The sequence below is a fragment of the Colobus angolensis genome, unplaced genomic scaffold, assembly GCF_000951035.1.
Source record: "Colobus angolensis palliatus isolate OR3802 unplaced genomic scaffold, Cang.pa_1.0 Scaffold147, whole genome shotgun sequence".
Taxonomy (NCBI): domain Eukaryota; kingdom Metazoa; phylum Chordata; class Mammalia; order Primates; family Cercopithecidae; genus Colobus; species Colobus angolensis.
This window is the reverse complement of record NW_012114566.1, coordinates 6,922,412-6,945,509: the sequence shown is the minus strand read 5'-3', so window position 1 is coordinate 6,945,509 and position 23,098 is coordinate 6,922,412. Positions and strand designations below refer to the sequence as shown.

General features: G+C 35.3%; 1 protein-coding gene across 2 annotated transcripts in view; it reads left to right on the top strand.

Moving 5' to 3' along the window:
• Positions 1 to 23,098, top strand: part of GTDC1 (glycosyltransferase-like domain containing 1) — a 353,921-nt gene that overhangs the window by 46,670 nt on the left and 284,153 nt on the right. The window contains exons 1-2 of one of the 2 annotated variants that reach the window (XM_011935701.1): positions 8,900 to 8,996; positions 10,224 to 10,285. The gene's annotated coding sequence lies outside the window, so the exon portion shown is untranslated. Of the gene's footprint in view, positions 1 to 8,899; positions 8,997 to 10,223; positions 10,286 to 23,098 lie in introns of those variants that run through there. The other variant, XM_011935699.1, reaches the window with a different exon arrangement.

The window sequence follows — 23,098 nt, the reverse complement described above, 5'->3', positions numbered from 1 at the left end:
TGAGCATATGATGAACTAATCTACTGCGAAGGGAGGGATACTACTTCAAATAATTATATTCCGATTATTCCCGTGAGTCTAATTATTTTAAATTTTGGAAATGCTGTGTTATTTTTATATATTGATTACACATCTTGCTTTAAAATTTTTCCCTTTTTGGTTCATTCCAGAAAAGTCTGAAACAATTTTAACTCTTGCTTTATTGATTTTTTAAAAAGATGAATGATGTTTGGTTTACACAGTTGATGATTAACAGTAATGATGATCTGAAATGCCATCTTAATTCTATTTGGTTAAAGAAAAACACAAATAGAGAATTGTAGATGAAAATAATTGGTATAAATCTTATATTATCATTTCCTAGCATTTTCTTATTCTGAGTAGATTCATTGAAAATGTTAACTTTGATTTTACCAGAGTCTTTCTTAAGTAGATAAAATTTGAAATAATATGATACTTTTCATTATTGTTTGAAAACAATGAACTTTTCCACAAATTTTCAACATTATAAATAGGGGCTTTTCACCAAGATGGATGATCACTCAGAAAAAGTGAAGAATTAGTTAAAGGTTTTGTTGCATGTTTGTTACTGACTGATTTCTCAAAAGCCAGGCTATAGATTTATACTTAAAAAGATGTGCCATATAACATATCACATATTTTAAAAATAGCATTCCACTGATGAGTCTTTACTTTCCAAGATGCTTTTAGTCAGGCTCATGCTCCACTAATGGTAGGAGACTAATGTCTTTTGGAAATTTTCATGATGCTAATTACAATTTATTAAGCACTTACTCATGCCAAGCCCTGTGCCAAAGAGTGAAGGGACATTGTCTCATTTAATAATAACCCTATTGGGGTGGGTGTTGTTTATTATTAGATGAGAAAATTGAAGCATAAAGAGGTTACATTTGTTGTCCGAGATCATGCAGGTAGCAGGCAGTAAAGCAGGGAATGTTTATCTTTGGTTTGTATGTCTCTTCATTCTTAAGCTTGCTTCTTTCCATGTTATAGGAAAGATCCTAAGGAATATTAATCCTGCAAGTGGCATCACATGTGAACGGTATTTCTCACCTGCCCTATCATCAGATGACCATCTAATTTACTAGTAATTTCTCAGATTTTTTTTTTTGATCCTTATAAAACTGAATACCCTGCACATCTACTGTGCTTTCACAAATGAAAATGATGGTCCACTATAAGATTACTATTTGGATTTTTAAAAAATTTCTTGTTTAATGAGAATAGCCAAATTTCTTTGAAAAACTTTCTGTCCTTATTAAGACAATATTAGTATCCTAGTTTAATGTGTGTGACTTACATAGTTTCACGTTACTTACTTTTTATATTATTCTTTCACAGACAATACAAAGCCTCCCCCAACTGTTGTTTCTCCTTAGTGCTAACTTTAAGAAGTCATACATATTTCTTCCTGAACACCCAACAGTTTGGTATTCTGTCAGATGTTTTGCAGGGCTTTAGCAAGTCGTTACAGTGAATTTCTTCAAGAAGCAATACATTAGGCAGAGCACTGCAGAGACACCTGTAGAGATCAGCACACCTGCCCTCCAGCAAAAGACAGTAATTAGTTGCTCATCTTCCCTTGCAAACTTCCCCAATGTTGTTGTACATGAAACACATAGATCACAGCAGTGCTGTCATGAGCTCTGCACTGTTGGAGTTGTTTATGCCCATTCAATTTTTAATGTTTCTATAAGACATTTTGATGGGAGCCCTGAGCCCAAAGGGATTTGCATGCTTGATCAAACTTGTGATGATTTAAATATAGAAATGAAGAGAAACCTTTGAATTACTTTGACTGTTAACTTTTAGGACCACGTTAGTGGAAAACATTTACATGATACTTGAGGCAAAGATGTGTTTGATCAACCTTCACAACTTTTTTGTTTCTTGACAGCAGGTATAGCGCCAGTAAATCTAAACAAGTTCTTTAATGCTTATAGATCCAAGTGCATGTGAATATCTATATGGCATGGTCTGAATATTTTAAAAGATGAATTTGTACCAATCACTTTTATTGGAATTAAACCACTGTCAAATACCAACTTTTTAGTCCTGCCACATTGTCATATATAGTTTCTATTATTAAAGAATGAGATGATAGGTAATTGAACTTTAGTAAAATACAGTAGTATATATGAATTGGATATGTTGGGGCCAGATAAATTATCACTTAAAGTACTTGGATGTCTTTTGATATCATTGTTTTAATTTTAACACTATATGTGGTCTAGATACCGTATGGGATAAAAGCTAGTATTTTACGAAGTGACCTTTCAAGTCATTTCTAGCAGCTGGGATTCAGTTCTTTGATTGTATTAGTGAAGGTTATTAATAAACAGCTTCAATAGAGATTCATTCATTACTTTAATAGAGATTCATTCATTAAGAGTTTCTTAAATTATATTGTTTGCAAAATGCTATCATTCCTAATATCATAGCAAATTCTCTTCACATTTATTCTGAGAAAAAAATAACCCTAGTGCCTTGTCATTCAAGCATAGTCTGGTGGCTACACATACATGCATCTTAAATTGGTTCTTGGAGATAAATGGGCATTATGGAGTTGTCAGATTATAGTAAAACTAAAGAAGATGTTATACAACTTTGGACTGTCACTGACAGAGTTTAGAAACCTTAGATGCTAATAAATGCAGTCATCCCATTGTGCCTTGCAGTTTTTCCTCAATACATAGGTAGAATCTTCCTGTGAGTTTCTGAGCGTAGTTTTTGATTAGCTCTTCAACACAAAATGGAATGAATGATGTGAATATTTAAAAACTTACCTCTAGATTTTATTTTGCCTGCCTTTCTTAGCCGTATGTAAGCCTAAGTGCGGATTAACTGGGGATACTCCATTTGTGGGGTAATGATTATGATGCCATGCTAGTATGCTAGCATAGACAGATATACTCTTTTCTATCTATTTATTTATTTGTGAGACGGAGTCTCACTCTGTCGCCCCAACTGGAGTGCAGTGGTGGGATCTCAGCTCACTGCAAGCTCCACCTCCCGGGTTCACGCCATTCTCCTGTCTCAGCCTCCCGAGTAGCTGGTACTACAGGTGCCCGCCACCTTGCCCGGCTCCGGCTAGTTTTTTGTATTTTTAGTAGAGACGGGGTTTCACCGTGTTAGCCAGGATGGTCTCGATCTCCTGACCTCGTGATCCGCCCGTCTCAGTCTCCCAAAGTGCTGGGATTACAGGCTTGAGCCACCGTGCCCGGCCTTATTTATTTTATTTATTTATTTTTTTATTTAGATAGAGTCTTGCTCTGTCACCCAAGCTGGAGTGCAGTGGTGCGATTTCGGCTCACTACAACATCTGCCTCCTGTGGTCAGGTAATTCTCATGTCTCAGCCTCCCAAAGTGCTGAGACTGCAGCCACATGCCACTAAGCCTGGCTAGTTTTTGTGTTTTTAATAGAGACAGGGTTTTGCCATCTTGGCCAGGCTGGTCTCGAACTCCTGACCTCAAGTGATCCACCTGCCTTGGTCTCCCAAAGTGCTGGAATTACAGGCGTGAGCCACCGTGCCTGGCCTCTTACATTTTACATGCATAACATTTTGGCTAGCTTATGCTTCATTGACCTTCAGGAATTTTACAACAGTCATTCCTAAGAATTGGTCTGTCTGTAGTGGCCTTTGGAATTCCTAATAACTTTATGTTAATGTTGCATAAAACATTTGGCAGTCTGTTTCTTATGTAAAGCTGCTCCATGTACCCTGAGTCAGAAGCTTACTTATCTTTTTATCCTTGGTACCTAGCTTAATTTGATCAGTCAGTGTTAGTTGGATTAGTGGATTATTGAAAATATTATGTAATGGATATGAATAGCCCATGGAAACAGTAAAGAGTGGATCACACTTAACACTTCATAATAGAAATAACTTTATCTCCTGCTTGTTTTTTTTTCCAGCATAACCCTTGGTTCATATTTTTTCTAGAATAAGTTCCTATGACTTGATTTTAACTTTACGACTTTACTATCAGTTCATCAAAAATATTCTGTGAAAAAACATTTTATATTTTTACTCTACTAAAGTTAAGCACTTCTTATTCTGAGTCACAATCTGGACCCATTTAAGATTCATTTAACTACTTTAGCTTTATTTTCTATTGTACTGTATTCTCTAGCTGTTTTTTCTCCTCCTGTGCTGGAGAAACTTTTTACTCCTTGTTTCAGGGCAAGTCAAACTTCTACTTCCTGGCATCATGCCTTGGTCTCTGAGCTCCAGTCTCATGAACTTCTGAGTTATTTCTGTTTTCCACCCACCAGTTAAGAATGAAATCATATGTGTCCCTATGTTTTGCAAAATGGATCTATCTCCAACTAGCTCATAACTTCATTGGTATGGTTCCTTTTTTCTTCTTTTTTGTATTTTAATTATTTTCTTTCTGACATATGGTAGAATGCTAAGTACTTTGTAGTCACATAGTAAATACTATACACATTTACACACTAAGTAATCTACTTTCAGAGTAGCAAGATAAGCTTCCTCCTAAAGAAAGGAAGAAAGGAAGATGGGCAGAAAAAAAGGAAGACAAAACAGAAGAAAAGAAAGGAGGGAAGAACAAAAAAGAAAGATCGGCAAGAATATTTTGAGGAATAGGGAAAGAGCAGTAATTCTGGAATTTTAAAAACTTAAGTTTAAATTCTGATTCTGCTTACTAGCTTTGTAATATTGGATGAGGTTCATAATCTTTTGGTGTAAAATGTTAATAATATATATCTGACAAACTTGTTGTAAGGGTTAAATTATATAATGTATATAAAGTACTTATTGGCATACCCTGGCACATATCTGATGTTGAAGCAATGGTAGCTAACTCTTTTATTTTGCATGTGAGGGAAGAATTTTAGAGAGCTGACCAAGGGTCATGTAGCTAGTAAATTGTGGAGAGAGAATTGAACACCAGGCCATTCTTACTCTAAAGCAGTGTTTTTCAAACATTAGTGCATCTGAGAATTATCTGAGAGACTTGTTAAAACACTGGGCCCCACTCCAGAGTTTCTGGTTCACTAGGTCTGGGGTGAGGCCTGAGAATTTGCATTTTAAGCATGCTTTCTGTTGCTGTTGCTGCTGCTACTGGTCCAGGGACCACACTTCGAGAACCAGTGCTTTCTGGCATATTTCTCAACCCTAGTTGCACCTAAGAAATCACCCTGAGTAGTGTCTATAAATTATTGATGAAACCAGAATCTCTGGTTATGGGCCTAAGTGTGGATTTTTAGGTTTTTGTTTTAAGCTGTCCAGGGAATTCTAACGTGCAGCCAGGATAGGAAGCACCACTCTGCCTAAGTGAGGCTCTTTGCAGTTTTTTCTTAGAACTGGGTATTAAGTGAAGCAGCTGACCCTGCACCCTCCTGGATGCTCAGTGAGGCAAGGCCTCAGTAGTGTGTTGTTTTTATGCTGTTACGTTTTAAAACAATTGTTTCGGCCTAGAATCCTTTTACTGTTTTAACCTGTTCTACTTGTTTTGGTGGACTGTTTGCATTTCTCCATCTTCACCCTCAGTGTATCCTGAATGCCTTCATCAATCTCTAGGGTGGATTTTATGTTAATATTTGGCAAAAGCAAGTAATTAGCAATAGTTGACTTGAAGTATAAAGTAAATAAAGGAATATATCTAATTTTTAAAAAAGCAATCACATTAAAAATTTAATGTACTTTCAGAGTTCTGATTATGAGTTTGTTTTTCTTTCTGAGATGCTTTGGAAGCCTTACATTTTGTTTTAGGGGACCCAGTTATTGGTTAGAATAGGTAATGATAATTGTGCACCCAAAAGTGTATAAGTAAAAATGTCGTAGATTAATTGATAAAGGAATCTTTTTTTCTTTATATGATTCAGTTGGTAAGTATATACAAATCAAGGCATGAAATCATTTACTGGATAAGAGTGGGAAAAATACCACATAATTTCATTAACCTTTAAGCAATGAAATTATAAATCCATATGCAAATGTTTAAGGTTATCATTGCCTATCACCCCCTTTTGATTCCTACAGACCGTTAATTCTTCTCTGTCCTGCTGAGTCTTATTAAAACTTCTGACTGATGTACTTTTATTAAAAGGTTTAGAATTTACCAATTTAAAACACTTGCTTTACACTATCACCTCTAATTTAACTAGGCCTATTAAACACAGTATTTTGCAAAGGGAAAAAGTCAATTGCTGTTTCTTTAAAAAATAATAAATTGAAATGAATTTTAAACTCTGCTTAGAGGTGAGCAACTGCTATATACTACTAGGCCTTTTGAAAGCTGATTTGTTCCTTTAGTATGCAAATTTTAGGTTTACAGAGATCTAGTGCTTTTATTTAGGAAATATGCCCAGAGGCTAGATTGGTAGGCTTTGGGGAGATAACTAGTTTGGTGTGAAATAAATAGTTGTTAAAGGATCACATGAATTGGGTCCCAGAAGATGAAGAGTAGACTGAGACAGATTGAGGAAAACTGACTACTTCATTTCATTTGGCTATACATATCACTGAATTAAAAATGAAGACAATGAATGATGGCAACACAAAGCAAATTAATGAAAATAAGCCATTTTTTTGTGGGTTTTCTGAAAAGTTCTGTCTTCTGAGCAATTTAAAGAAAAGGGCTGAGTACACCCCTAACCAAAGAAGCTTGTTCCACATCATTCTGGGAGGCCAGCCTTTTAAGAGATTTCAGCTTTAGCAGGGAGGAAGGAATGGGTCAACTCCCCTCCCACCCCCTGCCTATCAAGTCAGCAGCATCACTTCTGGTGAGTGAGATGACAGGTGTCATAGAAAACCTCACATTCAAAACAAGAGGGCTCAGGGATGCTATCTTAGGTTGGCAATTGTAGATATTCTGGCTTGCAAGTGTTAAACAAATAATAATAAACTTTTAGCTTTGCGAAGTTAGTTTTAAGAAGTCGTACACTTGTTTTGTAGCACTGCTGTTTTGGAATCTCTGACTTCCAAACATTTATTTTTCCTTAAATAACTGAAAAATAGTGAAATACATTTCTATATCAATAGCTTATAGAATCCACTGTGGTTTTTTTTTTTTTTTTTTTTTTTTTACAGTGCATATATCTGTCTTTTTGGTTGTCTAAGCAGTTAGGCCATCAAGAAATATAATATTTGAATAGCGTTAGCATTTGAAATGGTCTCTGTATGCCTATTTGTTGTATGTCTCTGGTGGTAGAGGTGCAGAGGGCATGGGTGATGATGATGTGTGAAGGTGGGATGCTAGGTTATTTCATTGAGGCTGGAGGTTTGTAATCTTGTTATCATTAAAGTTTCAAAGAGGTGTGGTATGTAGGAGTGCCAATGCCACAGTCTAGTAGAGAGAGAAATGAGAATAACTAATTGGTTCTTGCCAGCCTTAGCAATAGTGGTTTTGGTAGAGTGATGGCTAAGGAAGCCAAGTTGTGGTAATTCAAGTATTGAATGGAAGTTGAAGTGAAAGCAACGAGCTTATATTATTATTTTATGAAGTTTCACAGGGATAGTTGGTAGGGTTGGAAGAACTGTTATTGATGAAGAAGAAGAAACCAGTGGAGAAGAAAAGGAGAAGACGGATAGTGCAAGTTCCTAGAAACAGCATAAATGAATAGGACTCATAGTATAGGTAGAGGGTTTAGTAATGGAAAAGAGTGTCAACCATGAGATAGTAATGAAAGTGTTATGAGACAGGAGAATTTGCATATGTAGAGTGGGTTCTTAGTTGCAGGCAACAGCTAGTTTGAGTTGCATACAGAAATGCATCACATGCTACTTAATTTGCAGAAGTGCCAAGGAACCAAAGTTGACTGTGAATAGCAAGGAACAGCACAAGCCATGAGAAACATCCTATGATACTATTCTGGTAGAAACCCCACTGCCATTTACTACTTAGAGCCTGTGAGACTAGGGATCATTTAGTAGCATATCTACATATATGGTTGTTTCAGAAGAACAAAATGCCTTCACTACAAAATTTGATCTCATTTGTAGTTGGCTACTTCCTTGATTTGCTCATTTCTGCTTTCTAAATCTTGAATGGATTTGGTTGAACCTGGGTTCAACCAAAGGCATGATGCAAGAACATCTGGGAAATGTTTTCAGCTTGAACTTTGTGAATACAGGAAGTTAGAGTGCATGCTAGAAAGGGATTGGAGTGCAGGCTGTGTAGTTCTGGCTCTTGGTCTTTCATGAGCTGCAATCAAGATGTCAGCCAGAGTGACATTCATTTGAAAGTTCGACTAGCCTGGAGGATCTGCTTAGAAAATGGCTCTCTCACATGGCTGTTATGTTGATTCTGGCTATTTGGCAAGATGCCTTGTGTACCTTTCCCTAGGACGGCTTGAGTGTCCTCACAACGTGGCAGCTGGCAGCTGGCTTCCCCCAGGAAGATCCAAGAGAGTAAGGAAGAAGCTCTAATATCTTTTAGGACAGACACTGTCACTTCCACTGCATTCTGTTGATCACTCAGACCAACCCCAATATGAGCAAAGGGATTACACAAAGGCATGCATTCCTTGAGGTGAGGATTATTGGGGGCTCTCTTGGAGGCTGGCTACCTTGTACCCTCTTCTCCCCTTTCTTTGACAGCACAAGTTGATCAGATTTATCTGTAGAAGCAAAAAATGAAATTATTTTAATAGAATGGAACTTGACAAGAATTTGGATAGAATGTGGTTCTTTATATTAAGGGTACACAGTGTACAGTATTGTCAGCCAGGTTTTAAAGAGATAATGAAACGCTGTTCATTTACTTGTTCTCAGGTTTATATTCTACAAGCAGAGCTTGTATCATGACATTATCATTCAGTCGAGGCATATGTATTTTGAAGTGTAGAGATAATGAGGTAGTGATATTGTCTTCTAGAATAGCTCTTCTATCTTCATCTCTGAAATTCACTGGTCTGGCTAGCTGTCTCTAACGTCATTTCCTCGTCTCAACGCTTTAAGACCCTGACAGACTCTGAGATTGTAGTGAAGATTTCTGTGACATGCTGGGTGGGTATAGACTGCTCTCTCATGCCTTGGTCACATCTTCGTGTTTATTTTTTCATATCATGTATCACAAATTGAAATGATGTTGCTGATATACTTGTTTGTCACCCTGCATCCTTCTCCCACTCCCCAAAGTAAAGCTCCAGCAGAGTAGGGCTTTGTTGACTTATTCACTGCTGAGTCCTCGGCACTGAGTGCAATGCATGGTAGATACCCAGAAAGTGATTGTCTAAATACATTATTTTTTGATAGTATACAATACATGATTATTATTTGAAACAGGACACCACAAAAGGTAATTTTCTAATGCACAAGATAAGTAAAGGTAGAGGTCCATTTTCTATAAACCAAATGAAAAGAAAGAATGAATATGTTTGGCTGATTCTGTAATTTTTTATGTAAACTGTTTCAGAGCCACATTTCCTATTGATTTGATCACACCTTGTTTTTTCTTGTCATAAATGGTCCTTTTTGGATGAGTTACAGTGTGAGTTCTGGCCCTGTCAGAATTGATATTCCTAGGAATCCTGACTTTAATATACACAGAACAGGAAAAGTCATGATAGGCACCCTTGGGTATATATGGTAACATGTTAGTTCTCTTCAAGACTGTTCATGGCTTACAGGGATCACAGGACTGTGTGAGTTAAGCAACAGTTTAAACCTGATGTATTGCTCTCCCAGAAAGTAGTATTCTTAAGGTATTTACCCCAGATCTGCAAGTGTCTGTGTTTCCCAGGGGGGAACCCCCAAACCTGGAATGCTCATCCATATGCATTCCAACCTGCCTCTGAGATGTTAGGCAAGCCTCAGCAGAGGTTCTTGACAGTTTTTTGGACTATGGACCTTTTGGCAAATCTGACAAACTATTGACCTTCTCCCAGAGATACTTATTTACATAAACCCACCAATTTTACGTATATCATTCAGGAGAGCATAGATTCCTGAAGGCCATCCAATGACCAAGGCTAAAGACCTCTAATCTGAATTATTATTATTATTAAGTTACAAATGATTTGGAAAATCTCTGCAGAGACTGAAAATCTCTTATTAATTAAGAATAACCTTAGAATCACTCTGAACATTTCTGTTCTTGCACATTCTTCTCCTATCTTGGAATATCCAAGAACCAGACTAGATCATCCAAATTAACTCTTGACCAGCTCAAGATTGAGAATTCAGGCTGGGTTTATTTTGAAGGTACTAACTATGTCTTTTGTGATCTTACAGGTATCTCTGCATTAGCCAGATTGGACATATGTAAAGGGACATCAGTATATCTGGATAATCAGGTAAGCAGATGGGACTTCATTTTTATATCTCCATCAATTCAGTCCTCTGACAGTATGTGGGCATTTTCTATCATGTCTCGTTTACTGCAGTGTGGGTCAGTAAGATGATTGATATTTCTAAAGAGAAGGAGGCAGCCTTTTTTAAGTTTCACCAGGTTATTTCCCTGCTGCTTAAAGTCAGATTTCTTTATTTTTATCTCATTATTATTTCATGTATTCATACATCTATAGTAGATAATAATTCTCTACTTTTCTTTTTATGTATATTCTTTGGAGAGTTGTGGACAGCTCTCATATTGTTCCTTGGTTGTCAGCCAAGTTATAGACGTTTAACTCCTTTAATCTTTCTTTGTAATTGAGTTAGCTTGGCTGCTTTTTCCAGATTTTCCCCTTGTTTTATGGTACCATTAATAAACAGAAAAACAGTCTATTGCCTGGCTTCTTCTACACCTTTCGTTCTTTTTGTTTTCTGTTTTTGCCTCATATTCCTTGTTGAACTAAGGCCAGCCAGACATCATTCTCTGGACCACTTTGGCACTACATGAATGCCTTGCCTGCAACTATCAGTGTCCCATGCAGTAATGCCATCAGCAGTATGTCCTAGAGAAAAAAGAAATGTAAAAGGCGAGCAGTGAGGAGCAAAATAATGCATTCTTTAATTACATGGCAGACTTACCCTTACCACCCAAAGTAAATCATTGTACCTGAGCCCTTTAACACAGCTTTTGTCATCCTGAAGTGCTGTGCATGGGCACTAATTTGAATAATAAGAGAAGCGTGTATATTGTTTGAAGTTTGCCCACTGTTCTCACTTGATTCCTTCCCCATGTTCTCACTCCCCCACTGCCTTTCTCAACACGGATCGTGACTTGTTATCAGATTCTGTGGCCATGAACAAAATTGGGCAGGGGATCATTTTGCCAGAAATAAGATAGGCTCAGGTGGTAAATGCTCCATATCTCCATGTATAACATCTGAGGCAAGTGCTTTAGTTCTTGCTATTTCTGTAACAGCTATTGGTCTTCTTTTAACAGCTGATTCAATGGCAGTATGCAGGAGGAAAGGACTAGTAGACGTTTGGTGCTATTTATCAACACTGTATTAGTTGCACAACTTTTTTCCCCTGTGATTGGCAGGGAGAAGCATACTGCTTCTAGATGATGCTGAGCTTAGTGTAAAATATGCCAGCATGGGATCTGAGCTTGTCACAGTTCCTTCTTTCTTTTCATTTGGTTTGTAGAAAATGGACCTCTACCTTTACTTACCTTGTGCATTAGAAAGATAAAAGGTCATACATCTAGGAGCTAATGGCTTATTGGTGTCTTTTAGTCACCAGATTCAGATAATATATTTAGTTGAAGGTTACAGCAGCACATACTCGGCTTTCTCATTTGTGTTAGCTTCACTTCTAGTACAGAATTGAATAGGATTGAAGAGACGGTTTTCCTGTTTGTGTCTGTGGCAACTTTTTCGATGATTTGTGGTTTAATTCTTTAAACATTTTTGATCACTTATCACTTCTTTCTCTGTGAAGGCTTAAAGTATTCAGATTTTAATGTTATAATCTTTTCATCACATTATTTAATTTTAGAGAAATCAAGGTCAGAATAGCAGGTGACACAGTTGTCTCTGAATAGTGACCTAAAAATTATAATACTACTTTTTTTTTTTTGGCTGGATTTTATGGTCTGCCTTTGTGGCATCAGATTTTAAATAAGATTAGGTGGTTGTGAATCATGTATTTCTTGGTCTCTGGCCTCTTAAACAGGTAACTATATGACTTGGACCCTTTTTAAGTCTGCTTTTAAAAAATGTTAATCTCTCACATGGCTTTTAAACTGTTGACAGTATTGTACTTGACATTAATTTTGTTAGGCAGTTAATGCATTCTTCGGCATAACTTTGTTTCTTGGGTCTTTGCAAGACCTGTCAAAGAAAACAAAATGCTAACCTGACTTTAAAGGGGCAAGAAAATCCCCCCCAAACTATATTATTCTTTGTTCTCTATGTGCATCAAAGTGACAATCCCACACTGTCTCAATTGAGGGAGTCTAGCACAAAAATGAAAAACAGCCTGGCACTGTTATAGGCTTACAGCCAAAATGTTTTGTGTAGCTTGGTTCTGGCAGTGGTTTTTGTAAGGCGGAGGGTCTACCCTCACAGCATCACCGAAGGAAGGCAGGCAGCCTTAGTATGTCCCACTTAGACTGTTTTTTCCCCCTCTTCTCTTCCTCTTTCTTCACACAGACCACCATTGTGAAAATAAATATTTTTTTTCTGAAATAGAAATATCATTCCCTTTACAACTTCCACGTTTAGTAAATGGCTTTGTTCCTTATAGAAGTTGGTGTTAAATTTGCCTTTTCCACTCTCTTAGGTATTTTCTTTACAGTTGCATTTTTGCTACTATTGCTAACTTTGGTCATGTTGACACAGTATTTTTGATTGGTTGGAATCTTGTCTGCTTCAGAATTTATTATTTGAATGTAAACTTCTGAGTATTATTTGCCTGTATTATATGGATTTTTATGCCAAGATATCTCTTGTTGAGACCAAAATGTCTGCCATTGTTTTCTATTTTTGTCTGAAATTCAATGTCAGTTCATATCTTTTACAAATTGAATACTCTTAGAATGTCTGATAAGTCTTGGTAGATAAGCAAGTGAACTTCCGTTAAAATAAAGGATGTGCATTTAAAATATTTTTCCTTTGAAATAAAAAATGCAACGTAAAACACAGAAGTGTTTTTAAGTTTACCAATTCTCACAAAGTTATAGTTAGTGCCCTACCATTAGGAGTGTGAAAATGTGGCATAATGAGTTTTAAATAGAGATGATTTGAGCAGGAGACTGGATTTTCACTATGAGCAAGCATTCTATGAAATTTCGTAGAATGTTTCTCACAATGTAAATATGTTTTCTGTTGTATTAAGCAAGACAAATGATTTACTTTCTAGTGATCTATTTTTAAAATTAGAATTTTTAGAGTGATCTATTTTAAAAATTAGTTTTGCAATCAATATAAGAATAGTTAATAGGCAGAATATGTTTTTATAGGAGGAGATTGATATTATTTTGACTGATCTTTATTTAAAAAATTGTCAATGATTTTTGGCAATAAGAAAATTACTTTGAGAAGAAAAACTCATGTATTTTTGTAACAGTGTAACAAATGTGACTGAAAAGGAAGCAAACCGTGGCTCGTGTTTGAATTATTAATGTGAAACGTTTTTATATGCCATATATACTGGGAAATATATCTATTATGGGTACTGTAAGATAAAATTGTGCAATCTAACAGTTGTTTCTTTTCTGGGGATTTATTTTTAATTTAGAAAACGCTTTAAAATTATTAAAAGGATTTGTAAAACAAAGGTGTATCAGCAGTATGCATTAAATAAACTCACCTGTTGTTTTCTCTCATTCCGAACAGACTCAGCAATATGTTGGTTCACTACTTTAGCAAAACAAACAAATACTCCAATTGCTTTTTATGCATAAGGCACATGTAATAAATGCTACAATTCCCCATTGCTCCCAATGCTATCTTTTTAAACTTGCAAAGTGGCTTTTTTTATGCAGAGCTACCAAAATGAATCTGGGTGGGATGCCTGTTAAGTTATATGAATTGAATCTTTAGGTCAACATTTTAAACTTCTGAATTCTGAGAGTTTTGTGAAGGAATGCCAGTGAAACTTTTTTCACTTGATCCAGTTAAGTTCATGACTGTCTTGAATCCCCTATGGCAAGGTCTGATAATGTTAACATTAGCGAGTAAAGATAACATACACACACAAGCCTCTTTCATTCTGTGTATACTGAATAATGTTTATTGCATATTAACCACTATTCAGTGACTTTAAATACACTTTCTGCAGTGCTTTAATTTTTATTTGCAGTGAAGCCCTTTATTTTTCTGTGGTAAGAATATATCTTTCAGTGATTTAGGACAATGTGAATTGTTCTATTTATTTCTTTATTCTAACTACACACAGAGGCATAGGAGAAATATTTAAGAGCCATAATGTTTAAGCAGTTTTTTGGTAAATACGGTTGAGTTTTTCATTTTTGTAGAATAGAATTTATAGACAATAAATTGTATAGTTTTAATTGAGAACACATAGCAAAGCTATTATATCTTTTTAGTTTGACATTATATATTTTTAAGGAACATAATATAGTAACTTAATCATTATATTTGTAAAAACACGGAGAAACACATTTATTAAGAGATAACAGCAAAATTGAATAAATACCGTTGATTGTTTTAACTAGGATTTTACTATATTAAGTACTAAGTTTATAATTATAACTAGTACTTCATTTCATTTGAATGTCAATATAGATTTCAAACATGACTGTCGGGAAGATGGTTTGAATGTCTTGTTTGATATCAAATATTGGTAATGTAATAACAAGTAGCAATTTTTAAGTTTATGTGGTCTAAATATGAGTAATCTTCCCTTAAGCATATGGTACATACTTTAGTGTCAAAATTCAATAGATAGTATTGCATGAAAGGGTACATGTTAATTTCCTCTTAATTTTTGATACATTTTAGTTTCTCCCACCCTCTGACGTATTATTCTGTAGAATACTTTTACAAGTATTTCATGTGTTTTCTATGGCATCTCACGCTGCTCACTTTTTATCTATAGTACCATATGAGTTCCTCCTTTTTAGGTTTACACTGCATATTTTAAGCTGCTGATAGTGTAAGTAGATTGCAAGGTAAAGTGACATTTAGCTTTTTGAGTTAGCTTCATTTTTAGCATGAGAACAGGTTTTTTTTTTTTTCCCCTGTCCTAAATCTTCTCATATTTCCCATTAAAACAATCTTACTAACACTGAACAAAGAAATACAGGGATTTGGCTAAAGCAGCACTTGAAATGCATCAAAAAGTGGCTACTACAATACGATTTTATTAATGAATGATCTACATTGGTTCCAGCTGTGTCCATGTGATTAGGCCTTCACCAGGCAACAATGGGTATTTCCCTATTGCTTTTATTTGATTTCCAAGAATGTGTCATCTGTTACATCAGCCTCTGCCAATATGCCCCTGTAAAAGTGTTTTTTTTTTTTTCCTTCTAAATTTCTGAAGCGTAAGTTGAATACCCACACATAGCCCTGCTGAAATATTGTTTCTATTGAATGGTGGTCTACGTTTGTATGCCTGGTGTTGCATACCAAAATCTCAGAATGTAAATTAAAGTAAATGTTTATTAAGTTTATCAGTAAATTTTTGGAAGTGTGGTTGCCTGGTAATGCTAAAAATAGACTATTTTAGCTTTTACATTTCCATCTTAATATTTTATTACAGTGGTATAATGTGTTATAGAGGTGGACAAGCTTGCAGATTGAAGTGGGGATCGTCCAGATTGTTCCCTTCCCTGGACCATATGGTATAGTTCTAAAAGCCTTTTGTACGCTGTCTGTTCAGTTTATTGTAAACTCAATCTTTAGTGCACCTAAAAAGATAACCAAATAAAAGTGAGCCTTAGAAAACGGACTTCATATCATATAAGGACCCCAGATATATATTTTTGAAAGGAGATAACTGAAAATGAAATTGAAGTTGAGATGATATTATAAACAAGGGAGATTTGTCGTTCTCTGAATTTTTTTATATCACATGGATTTTCATAGATTGTCTTTGAATACTGCTTTTAAAATGAAAGCATTTATGTTATGTGACTATAGTTATTATCCTTATTTATCCCATTCTTAGAGTTTCAGGAAAAAGAAGGTAGCATTATTCTGTTTTACAGAGGAAGTCTCTCCCTGTGACTGATGGTAAGGAATATATAAACTACAGGTTTTATGAATATGTGGATTTTTTGACTTATCTTCGTGAGAATTTAGGCTAGATAACTCAGTAATTTCACTCTGTGAGGAATTACCTATACCCAGAGTTGAAAGGTTTCTAATTCTTATTTGTTTTCCTTTCTTCTCCTACCCCTAACTTAATATGTTTCTGTAATTCTATTTTAGGAAAATAGAGTAAGAGATTGCTTATCCCATATGCTAAGATCCTTTAGAAGCAGGAATGAGTAATTTCTCCTGACTCTCACTCTCTTTCCCTCCAAAGTAAGCCACTGTTTGAGAAGAGCATTAGACATTACCCACTGCTTTTTGGCATAAGAGATTTGAAGTTGAAATTCTACCAAATGGGGGGAAAAAAAGGAGAGCCTGTGAAGAACATGATTCTTTACTCTATCATTACCCTGAACCACTGAAAGGGTAACTGAGAGGAACTCAAATGTTATTGGAATGTGTAATTTTCCTTTGAATGGCCACAGTGGAATATATTTGAAGAAAAAAGGCGGAACTAGTATATGTGGTGTATGGAGTTGATGGCGTTTGAAATTAATGAATCTTTTCAGCACTATACAATAGAAATCCCAAGAATAGTACACATTTAAAATTTGTCCAAGAGAAACGTACATAGAGAATGATTATTGTGTTATTATTACCATAGGGAGATGACTAGAGATAGATGGATTATTAAATAATACAATAATGCTAGTGATAAATTAGACACAAAGTATTTGTTGGGATATACATTTTTCAAATTCAAAAAGTTTTCTAAAACAGAATCGTTGATTTCAAGTGTATGTGTGGGAGTCTTTCCTATTTAAAAAATACTGTTGTTTTATAATCTCTCATTTTATTTATTTATTTATTTATTTATTTATTTATTTTGAATGGAGTCTTGCTCTGTTACCAGAGCTGGAGTGCAGTGGCGCGATCTTGGCTCACCACAACCTCCACCTCCCAGGTTCAAGTGATTCTCTTGCCTCAGTCTCCTGAGTAGCTGGGATTATAGGCACATGCCACCATGCCTGGCTAATATTGTATTTTTAGTAGAGACAGGGTTTCTCTATGTTGATCAGGCTTGTCTCGAACTCCTAACCTCAGGTGATCCGCCTGCCTTAGCCTCCCAAAGTGCTGGGATTACAGGCGTGAGTCACTGCGCCCAGCCTTTCATTTATTCTTAAGCCACTTAACTAAGGTGCTCACAAAATTGAAAAGCATAGCTTACACTTTCACACAAATTAGATACCTTCCCTTTTTCTCTCCCCCATTCTCCTTTTCTCCTTTCTTCCTAACCTTCAGCTATTTACTTATATATGTGTATTATATATATGAATGATATATACCATACTTATAGAAAAATGTTATTTTAATAGATTTGAGGGATTGAAAGTTCCACTTAAGAAAATAGAAATCTTGTAATAACTATGCAACAAATGGATTTTTATGGAGGAATTTGACCATGTTTATCAAAGGAATTCAGATTACAGAAAATCGTAGAAGTGTAAATTCAAAATTCTTTTGTTTTTTTCTAGCTAGGAAGGACTGGATTACAGCTTAAGAAAAGAGGAACCATAAAGAGTCTAACTCAAGTATCTCCTATTTTAATGGTAAAAATGCCTCTGGCTCCAAGTAGTAGAAAATCTTACTGACATTGATTTAAATGAGTTAGGGTTTTATTTGTCTCATAAGAATCAGAAGGCAGTTAGTTCACAGGTAACTGATACTATCAGGGATCCAGGTAGTGTCTAACTTCCCCACCATCCTTAGCATGTTACTTTTGCCTCTTATTTCACTTTCAAGCAGGAAGAACAAAGGGCGAGCTCAGAAACTTTCTTCCCATGGATACTTTCTCTTTTTCTTTAGAAAGGGATGTTTACTCACAGGGACTTCTGTCTAATTCTCATTGGTCAAAAGTATGTCCCATATAACCACCTCTAGAGTGAGGTAATAAGTGTTTTCGCTTTCTAGCCTCTTTTGGAGGAAGGCAGGGAGAATGGGAATTAGAATGAGTGTTGAATGAGCCATCCTAAAGTTATCTGCTGTACTTCCTTAATTCTTTTGTACAGTTAGTTGTTTGGACTTTTGAAACTCTCTGGATACTTGGTTTATATAGTAACTTGCTATTGGTTGTCTTTTGAACAGTTAGTGCATATGTGTTGGTGTTGTTATGTTTCTGTGTCTGAGGATAGGAACTGTAATTGAGTCATCTTTGTATCTTTATGCTTAGTATAGTGCCTACATGTTGAACCTGAATAATCCCTTCTTGAATGAATGAATGAATATTAAGAAATACATTTGTTAATATAATGGGTATAAATCATTTATACATTGAAAGGATATTGTAATATTTTTAATTTGTGAGGGTTTGTGGACTAAATTTTGTAGAATTGCTTGTTATTGCTAAGGGGACATCAGTGTAATAATGTCCAGGTTGTTTTGAAAAAAAGGAAGGTCCTCAAAATGGTTTAGTACCAATGTTTTTTGGGGGCTGGGTCTTCCATGAGTAAGTAAGAAATATGATTGCTCTTAACTCTATGCATAGACTATTGTTTAAACAAAGATATTTTGTAGTACTCATATGTTAGGACCTTAGTTTTTAAAGAAATAGGCAATTGGAATTTATTTTTTCCAAAGGCAAACAGGTCATTTGATAATTTATATTACTGATGCTGATTTATAGATCCTTGGAAGCATCATATGGCTAAGGACATATTAAATCAGATTTTGCATTAGTTGACATTTGAGTATATATGTTTTTAAATTCTTAGAGGGTCAGCTTTATACTTTTTAATTCACAAGCAAATGGTTATGCACGATAGAATTTCATGTCCAAAGGAAATCTTAAGAGGTCATCTTTACATCTGCTTGTTGTGCCCTTGACTGTCTTAGAAGGATGCAGACTACGTCTTCATTTAAAATCTGCAGAAGGAACGGCTCAGACTTGGTAGGAATCAGTAACTTACAACTCCTCCAGTGTCTGACTTAAATTCTCTTTATTGTATTTCCATTCAGTTTCTGTTATTTTAACCTCAGAGGACAAAATGAACAACAATCTACTATCTCCCATACAACATCCCCCATATATTATAAATTCCTATTTTAATAAATTCCTCTCTTTTCATTCATGATGGCAGGGTTGTTGGTACCTTAATTACTAAAACAGTCTGTGCATGGATAGAACTTAATTCAAAACAGGGAATGTATTCAAGTGTCTGGAACTCAAATTTTCTATCTGAGCAGTTTATAGTCACTAGTAATAAAGAAAGCTCTTTTAACATTCAGAAGCAGTCCTAGGAGAAGGGTTCTTACATAATCACAATGTAGGCAAAATAGTTTCCTAGATTTGAACTCAGAATTGGGTATTGGTAGTTTTATTTGGCCCTTAAGCAGATTTTTTGCTCGTACTTTTGGAAGTAATAAAGGTCAACACTTTGCACTTAAAAAAGTGCATGTAAAATATGAGCCGTCCCTCACTATTTTCACCTTTATTCTCAGTGATCAGTATAGTATCTGACTCACAGTATGCACTTAGTAAATGTTTGTTAAATAAGTATCGCTTGATAATGCTTCTAATATGGGTAGCTTTATGCTTTGCATTTCTCCATTCCTCTGTATTTCATGCTGTCCAATAAACACTCACACTTTATTTTTTACTGTCTTTATCTTTCTATTCAATGATACTGGCTGTGATTTAGTATTTACTTGAAGATCTGAATACCATAGTAATACCTGAACAATTCAATTTGTGATGACACTGTAATTTTCAAATTCAGGAATACCTCTTTTGTTTTATTCCTCATAAGATAGTGACTTAATTATAGCCTGTTGATGAGAATTCAGAATGCATTAACTGAATATTGTATACAAGGCATTTTGCTGGGTTATGAGTAGTTACAAACATGAATTGTACATAAACCTTGCTGCCAAGAAATTGAGATCTGGTTGGGAGACACACACACATACACTGTATAACTATAGTATAAGAGGGATTGTGGTGACTGCTCTAAATGGGGTAAAAGCAAAATTTAGGGCACTATAGAGGAAGGTGTAATTACTTCTGACTAGCTCAGTATGGGTGAGTAATTGACTAAGTCTTCACGGATGGCATGAAATTTGAATGGCGTCTTGAACTATATGTAGGAATTTGACAGGTCATGAAGGCAAAAGGTTTCAGAGAGGAGAAATAGCAGGAGCAGTACTCGCAGATAGGAATGTGTATGGAGTGTTTGATGAAATAGAATGGTTTCTTTAGTATTTAGAGTAATAGTGTGTCTGTGGGAGTGACAGAAATTGAGGCTAGAATGGAGCTTGGAACCAAATTGTAAGGGGTCTTATTTCTTGTTAAATAATTTTCTTTATTTCATAGAAAAAGTATAGGTTTTTGAGTGGAAAAGTGACATCAAGGTACCTATAAATTTCAGAGGAAGAATGGAAGACGTTAAATGTAGCTACAGGTAGGGAGATCAGTTAGAAGGCTGATGAGTAGCTCCTGTTGAAGATGATAAGCGAGGCTGGAGGCAACAGAGCTTGGAAGGAGGGTCTGATACCAGAGGCCTGGCGTGGGTCAGATGCCCTGTGACCTGCTGATTTGCTTAGAGGTGTGCAGCAGAGTTCTGGCTCCCAATAGAAGGTGCTTTCCAATTTTGAGTCTGCCTTCCAGCCATACCATTTTGGTGGATTGTGGAACATGCTCCCACTCGCTGCACCTGGGCGATCAAATATTTCAAATATTTTAGCTTGAATTCTAGAAGGAAGCAAAAGGAGAATTTGAATAGTTATGTGAGCCAATAATGTCTGCCACATTTCCTCAATTCTGTATTTCCTGGGCTCTTGGTTCACCTTCTTGAACTATTCGTATAACTTACTATTGGTCCCTCTTTGAGACCCTGCTCAAATGTTCTACATTTATCATTCTGTATTGAAGTTATATCAAGGCCTGAGACCCAAGACTGTATTTGGGTCATCATAATATCACAAAACAGTTTAATTTTTAGAATGTAATAATTAATAAATGCTTGTTGAATAAAGCAAATTTGTTTATGTTTTGTGTTTATGTTTTCCTACTCTTTGCACATACCAAGCATATGCCTATCAGGGTCTTGCTGTGCCTGTTGCTTAGATCCAGATCTACATACTCCCCAATCCCCTCGCCCCTTCTTCTGATTTCTGTTCAGATGTCATCTCATTATCAGCAAGATGTTTTCTCACAACGCTGTATCAAATAACCTCCTCACACCAGCTCTCAGTAGCCCCTATCCTCTGTTACCCTGTGTTATTTTTCTTTATAGGTACCCTCATCTGACATACATTTAACTTGATGATGGTCTTTTCACTCCAACTAGAAAGAAATTGTTTGTGATAAGAATACCATTTGGTTTGTTACTTAATTTGTCCCCAAGCATGCAGAACAATGATGAGCAGGCACTTAGTAGGCACAATAAGTATTTGCTGAGTGAATGAATAGTAGAGATTAGGCTGAAAAGGATACAAAACATTCATGTACAGGTTTGTTTATAAGTTTATCCAAACCATGGCATTGTTATTATAACTTTTATGGTAACAAATCATTAATATTTCTCTCAGAAAATAAAAAAGAATCCTATTTTCTATAGATTGTGCCTGTGAAATCTAATTGTGGATTAGTATTTGTTTTAAAAACATTTGAATGCCAAGCATATCCAGTCAGAAAACACTTTTATTATCCATGCCAGCTTAATTTTTAAGGCAGTGAAATGGAAGACTGTCATTCCAGTAAGCAACTTATTTTCATTTGTGAGAATAGAATATTTTGAGTATTCTAATTGATTTTTGAAGATGGTTTTACAAGAAAACAATCCTTGTTTCTGTACATTGTACATTTGCCTTTAGGATGGAAGGAAACTAGAAACAGGCCTGGAAATTATTTTCTCAGAAAGGTACAAGCTATAACTGAATTGATTTTTGACAAATGTATCAGGAGGAGGGTCAGTCAGGCCCAAGGTATAAGGTAAATCTTGGGATTCTCAACACTTTAAAGAAGACCTGATTTTAAAAATCGTTTTATATGTATTTTTAAAGTTTGTAAAGAGATTCCAGACTGTTTGTCATGAGCTCAAGACAATTTTTTACTGTATTTTATGTCAAATTTCACTTGGATATTTTTCTAGAAATCTTAAGTCTGTAATTGGGCAGTAAAAAAATTGGTTATCAAATCAATATTATTATATGGCTTTTAGTGTCATGAGAATTCCCTTTTGGAAACCCATAAAAGCTCATTTTTTTCTCACTATAAACTTTATCTGTCAGTTCTCTAGAAGGTCAGAGTACTAATGTTGGAGGTGATCTGCTCTGGGACAAAGAGTCAACAAAGTGGTAGTAAAGTTAAAAAATGCCACATGGTGCTTTCCTAAGATTAGGATTTCTTTTTCATATCAAGTTTGTGCTTATTTTAAAATATGGAAAGTTATATTTTAATAGGTATAGTCTTCATACCCATCTAAATAGATAAAATAAGGTTACCTACAGTTTTTGCATTTATATATTTCATATTTTATTAGTTTTTTTGTTTTCTAGAAATAACTTCTTAATTATTTGTATACTTTTAGTAGTTTGATTTCTCGCTAGATTTGTAAGGTAGGTTTTTTGGAATGGGTGGTTTAAAAAATGGAATGTGATGAAATGGTTGTGTTGGAAAACAACTCCAGGAACAGAGTTATTTCATATTACTTGAAAATGAAACATGTTGTTTAGATTGTAAAAAGTACTAGAGCTTGGAGAGTCCCTTTAAAAATATTCCTCTACTAAGTCTGAGTTGCCATTGGTTAATATTTATTGATTATCCATTCACATATTGCATGTGTATAAATATAGGACAAATCTGAGTGGTTATGAGAAGTCTTTTAAAATGCATATCTCTTTCTCTTTTAGTTGACTATCCAATCAGTCCTCGCTTTGTTTTTTAACATGTGCAATATATATGGATGATTATACAATAACATTTTCCAGTTCTCTCTC